The 6,277-nt window shown below is 31.6% G+C and overlaps 4 non-coding genes across 4 annotated transcripts; all 4 read left to right on the forward strand.

Moving 5' to 3' along the window:
• The first annotated feature begins 1,809 nt into the window (after window positions 1-1,809).
• Window positions 1,810-1,882, forward strand: TRNAF-GAA (transfer RNA phenylalanine (anticodon GAA)). The gene has a single exon. It is a non-coding gene; the product is annotated as a tRNA-Phe (tRNA).
• Window positions 1,883-2,777: 895 nt separating this feature from the next.
• On the forward strand, window positions 2,778-2,850 carry TRNAF-GAA (transfer RNA phenylalanine (anticodon GAA)). The gene has a single exon. It is a non-coding gene; the product is annotated as a tRNA-Phe (tRNA).
• Window positions 2,851-3,730: 880 nt separating this feature from the next.
• TRNAY-GUA (transfer RNA tyrosine (anticodon GUA)) lies at window positions 3,731-3,803 on the forward strand. The gene has a single exon. It is a non-coding gene; the product is annotated as a tRNA-Tyr (tRNA).
• Window positions 3,804-5,659: 1,856 nt separating this feature from the next.
• TRNAF-GAA (transfer RNA phenylalanine (anticodon GAA)) lies at window positions 5,660-5,732 on the forward strand. The gene has a single exon. It is a non-coding gene; the product is annotated as a tRNA-Phe (tRNA).
• Window positions 5,733-6,277: the final 545 nt, after the last annotated feature.

Consider the following 6,277-nt stretch of genomic DNA (forward strand, 5'->3'; position numbering starts at 1 on the left):
GTAAACAACATAATTTCTTAAAATAGTTGAGTATTCAGTTGTAACTTCTAAATGATGAGAATGTTTATTTAACAACACGGTGCATAAATACAGCTTAAATATTGTTTTCATGTTGTCCGTCATGCTACTCTATTATGAAAATTTGAAGTAATCTAACAATGTTTCCTGACCACAATTTGTTAAAACTTGTACTTAAATGTACGATTAAGGGTTTGTAATTTATATATTTACAGTATAAAACACATCTTTTCTCTTCATTTCATGCAATCATGATGACAGAAAAATATTGATACTTAACCTTGTGTAACCATGCAAACATAGCTCAGTTGAGGTCTTAGTGACTTTTGTCATACACTAACCTTGCCGAAATAGCTCAGTTGGGAGAGCGTTAGCCTGAAGATCTAAAGGTCCCTGGTTCGATCCCGGGTTTCTGCATGTTTGAGTGTATTTTTCTTTTTTCCTTGAGTAGCGATCAGAATTTAATTATTTCCAATTTAAACAACATCATTTCTTAACATAGTTGAGTATTCATTAGTAACTTCTAAATGACGAGAATGTTTATTTAACAACACGGTGCATAAATAAAGCTTAAATATAGTTTTCATATTGTAAGTCATGCTACTCTAACTATTATGAAAATTTGAAGTAATCTAACAATGCTTCCTGACCACAATTTGTTAAAACTTTTACTTAAATATATGATTAAGGGTTTGTAAAGGATATATATACAGTACAAAACACATATTTTCTTTTCATTTCATACAATCATGATGACAGAAAAATATTGATACTAAACCTTGTGTAAGCATGCAAACATAGCTCAGTTGAGGTCTTAGTGACTTTTGCCATACACAGACTTTGCCGAAATAGCTCAGTTGGGAGAGCATTAGATTGAAGCTCTAAAGGTCCCGGGTCTCAGCATGTTTGAGTACATTTTTTCATTTTTCCTTGAGTAGTTATCAGTATTTAATTATTTCAAATGTAAACAAAATCATTTCTTAACATAGTTGAGTATTCAGTAGTATCTTCTAAATGATGAGAATGTTTATTTAACAACATGGTGCAAAAATACAGCTTAAATATTGTTTTCATGTTGTCCGTCATGCTACTCTGTTATGAAAATTTGAAGTAATCTAACAATGCTTAATGACCACAATTTGTTAAAACTTTTATTTGAATGTATAATTAAGGGTTATACAGTATAAAACACATATTTCTTTTCATTTCATGCAATCATGATGACAGAAAAATATTGATACTAAACCTTGTGTAACCATGCAAACATAGCTCAGTTGAGGTCTTAGTGACTTTTGCCATACACAGACTTTGTCGAAATAGCTCAGTTCGGAGAGCGTTAGACTGAAGATCTAAAGGTCCCGGGTATCAGCATGTTTCAGTACCTTTTTTCTTCTTTCCTTGAGTAGTTATCAGTTTTTAAGTATTTCAAATGTAAACAACATAGTTTCTTAACATAGTTGAGTATTCAGTAGTAACTTCTAAATGATGAGAATGTTTATTTAACAACACAGTGCATAAATACTGCTTAAATATTGTTTTCATGTTGTCCATCATGCTACTCTATTATGAAAATTTGAAGTAAACTAACTGCTTCCTGACCACAATTTGTTAAAACTTTTACTTAAATGTACGATTAAGGGTTTGTAATTTATATATTTACAGTATAAAACACATCTTTTCTCTTCATTTCAAGCAATCATGATGACAGAAAAATATTGATACTTAACCTTATGTAACCAGGCAAACATAGCACAGTTGAGGTCTTAGTGACTTTTGTTATACACCAACCTTGCCGAAATAGCTCAGTTGGGAGAGCGTTAGGCTGAAAATCTAAAGGTCCTTGGTTCGATCCCGGGTTTCGGCATGTTTGAGTGCATTTTTCTTTTTTCATTGAGTAGTGATCAGAATTTAATTATTTCAAATTTAAACAACATCATTTCTTAACATAGTTGAGTGTTTAGTAGTGATTTCTAAATGACGAGAATGTTTATTTAACAACACGGTGCATAAATACAGCTTAAATATTGTTTTCATGTTGTAAGTCATGCAACTCTAACTATTATGAAAGTTTGAAGTAATCTAACAATGCTTCCTGACCACAATTTGTTAAAACTTTTACTTAAATGTATGATTAAGGGTTTGTAATGGATATATTTACAGTATAAAACACATATTTTCTTTTCATTTCATGCAATCATGATGACAGAAAAATATTGATACTAAACCTTGTGTAAGCATGCAAACATAGCTCAGTTGAGGTCTTAGTGACTTTTGCCATACACAGACTTTGCCGAAATATCTCAGTTGGGAGAGCATTAGACTGAAGCTCTAAAGGACCTGGGTCTCTGCATGTTTGAGTACATTTTTTCTTTTTTCCTTGAGTAGTTATCAGTATTTAATTATTTCAAATGTAAACAACATCATTTCTTAACATAGTTGAGTATTCAGTAGTATCTTCTAAATGATGAGAATGTTTATTTAATAACACGGTGCATAAATACAGCTTAAATATTGTTTTCATGTTGTCCATCATGCTACTCTATTATGAAAATTTGAAGCTTCCTGACCACAATTTGATAAAACTTTTACTTAAATGTATGATTAAGGGTTTGTAATTTATATATTTACAGTATAAAACACATCTTTTCTCTTCATTTCATGCAACCATGATGTCAGAAAAATATTGATACTTAACCTTGTGTAACCATGCAAACATAGCTCAGTTGAGGTCTTAGTGACTTTTGACCTACTCCGTCCTTGCCGAAATAGCTCAGTTGGGAGAGCATTAGAGTGAAGATCTAAAGGTCCCTGGTTCGATCCCGGGTTTCGGCATGATTGTGTGCATTTTTCTTTTTTCCTTGAGTAGTGATCAGAATTTAATTATTTCAAATTTAAACAACATAATTTCTTAACATAGTTGAGTATTCATTAGTAACTTCTAAATGACGAGAATGTTTATTTAACAACACGGTGCATAAATACAGCTTAAATATAGTTTTCATGTTGTAAGTCATGCTACTCTAACTATAATGAAAATTTGAAGTAATCTAACAATGCTTCCTGACCACAATTTGTTAAAACTTTTACTTAAATGTATAATTAAGGGTTATACAGTATAATACACATATTTTCTTTTCATTTAATGCAATCATGATGACAGAAAAATATTGATACTAAACCTTGTGTAACCATGCAAACATAGCTCAGTTGAGGTCTTAGTGTCTTTTGCCATACACAGACTTTGCCAAAATAGCTCATTTGGGAGAGCGTTAGACTGAAGATCTAACGGTCCCGGGTTTCAGCATGTTTCAGTACCTTTTTTCTTCTTTCCTTGAGCAGTTATCAGTTTTTAAGTATTTCAAATGTAAACAACATAATTTCTTAAAATAGTTGAGTATTCAGTTGTAACTTCTAAATGATGAGAATGTTTATTTAACAACACGGTGCATAAATACAGCTTAAATATTGTTTTCATGTTGTCCGTCATGCTACTCTATTATGAAAATTTGAAGTGATCTAACAATGTTTCCTGACCACAATTTGTTAAAACTTTGACTTAAATGTATAATTAAGGGTTATACAGTATAATATACATATTTTCTGTTCATTTCATGCAATCATGATGACAGAAAAATATTGATACTAAACCTTGTGTAACCATGCAAACATAGCTCAGTTGAGGTCTTAGTGACTTTTGCCATACACCGACCTTGCTGAAATAGCTCAGTTGGGAGAGCGTTAGTCTGTAGATCTAAAGGTCCCTGGTTCGATCCCGGGTTTCGGCATGTTTGACTGCATTTTTCTTTTTTCCTTGAGTAGTGATCAGAATCTAATTATTTCAAATTTAAAAAAAGTAATTTCTTAACATAGTTGAGGATTCAGTAGTAACTTCTAAATGATGAGAATGTTTATTTAACAACATGGTGCATAAATACAGTTTAAGTATTGTTTTCATGTTGTAAGTCATGCTACTCTAACCATTATGAAAACTTGAAGTAATCTAACAATGCTTCCTGACCACAATTTGTTAAAACTTTTACTTAAATGTATGATTAATTGTTTGTAATGGATATATTTACAGTATAAAACACAAATTTTCTTTTCATTTCATGCAATCATGATGAAAGAAAAATATTGATACTAAACCTTGTGTAAGCATGGAAACATAGCTCAGTTGAGGTCTTAGTGACTTTTGCCATACACAGACTTTGCCGAAATAGATCAGTTGGGAGAGTGTTAGACTGAAGATCTAAAGGTCCCGGGTTTCAGCATGTTTGAGTACCTTTTTTCTTATTTCCTTGAGTAGTTATCAGTATTTAAGTATTTCAAATGTAAACAACATCGTTTCTTAACATAGTTGAGTATTCTGTAGAAACTTCTAAATGATGAGAATGTTATTTAAAAAACACGGTGCATAAATACAGCTTAAATATTGTTTTCATGCTGTCCGTCATGCTACTCTATTATGAAAATTTTAAGTAAACAAACTGCTTCCTGACCACAATTTGTGAAAACTTTTACTTAAATGTACGATTAATGGTTTGTAATTTATATATTTACAGTATAAAACACATCTTTTCTCTTCATTTCATGCAATCATGATGACAGGAAAATATTGATACTTAACCTTGTGTAACCATGCAAACATAGCTCAGTTGAGGTCTTAGTGACTTTTGCCAAACACCGACCTTGCCGAAATAGCTCATTTGGGAGAGCGTTATACTGAAGATCTAAATGTCCGTGGTTCGATCCCGGGTTTCGGCATGTTTGAGTTCTTTTTTCTTTTTCCCTTGAGTAGTGATCAGAATTTAATTATTTCAAATTTAAACAACATCATTTCTTTACATAGTTGAGTATTCAGTAGTAACTTCTAAATGATGAGAATGTTTATTTAACAACACGGTGCATAAATACAGCTTAAATATTGTTTTCATGTTGTCCATCATGCTACTCTATTATGAAAATTTGAAGTAATCTAACAATGCTTCCTGACCACAATTTGTTAAAACTTTTACATAAATGTATAATTAAGGGTTATACAGTATAAAACACATATTTTCTTTTCATTTCATGCAATCCTGATGGAAGAAAAATATTGATACTAAACCTTGTGTAACCATGCAAACATAGCTCAGTTTAGGTCTTAGTGACTTTTGCCATACACAGACTTTGCCGAAATAGCTCAGTTGGGAGAGCATTAGACTGAAGCTCTAAAGGACCCGGGTCTCAGCATGTTTGAGTACATTTTTTCTTTTTTCCTTGAGTAGTTATCTGTATTTAATTATTTCAAATGTAAACAATATCATTTCTTAACATAGTTGAGTATTCAGTAGTATCTTCTAATTGATGAGAATGTTTATTTAATAACACGGTGCATAAATACAGCTTAAATATTGTTTTCATGTTGTCCGTCATGCTACTCTATTATGAAAATTTGAAGCTTCCTGACCACAATTTGATAAAACTTTTACTTAAATGTACGATTAAGGGTTTGTAATTTATCTATTTACAGTATAAAACACATCTTTTCTCTTCATTTCATGGAACCATGATGTCAGAAAAATATTGATACTTAACCTTGTGTAACCATGCAAAAATAGCTCACTTGAGGTCTTAGTGACTTTTGCCATACACCGACCTTGCCGAAATAGCTCAGTTGGGAGAGCGTTAGACTGAAGATCTAAAGGTCTCTGGTTCGATCCCGGGTTTCGGCATGTTAGAGTGCATTTTTTCTTTTTTCCTTGAGTAGTGATCAGAATTTAATTATTTCAAATTTAAACAACATCATTTCTTAACATAGTTGAGTATTCAGTAGTAACTTCTATATGATGAGAATGTTTAATTAACAACACGGTGCATAAATACAGCTTAACAATTGTTTTCATGTTGTAAGTCATTCTACTCTAACTATTATGAAAATTGGAAGTAATCTAACAATGCTTCCTGACCACAATTTGTGAAAACTTTTACTTAAATGTATGATTAAGGGTTTATAATGGATATATTTACAGTATAAAACACATATTTTCTTTTCAGTTCATGCAATCATGATGACAGAAAAATATTGATACTAAACCTTGTGTAAGCATGCAAACATAGCTCAGTTGAGGTCTTAGTGACTTTTGCCATACACAGACTTTGCCGAAATAGCTCAGTTGGGAGAGCATTAGACTGAAGCTCTAAAGGACCCGGGTCTCAGCATGTTTGAGTACATTTTTTCTTTTTTCCTTGAGTACTTATCAGTATTTAATTATTTCAA

The sequence above is a fragment of the Taudactylus pleione genome, unplaced genomic scaffold, assembly GCF_031769625.1.
Source record: "Taudactylus pleione unplaced genomic scaffold, aTauple2 ptg001929l, whole genome shotgun sequence".
Classification (NCBI taxonomy): Eukaryota; Metazoa; Chordata; class Amphibia; order Anura; family Myobatrachidae; genus Taudactylus; species Taudactylus pleione.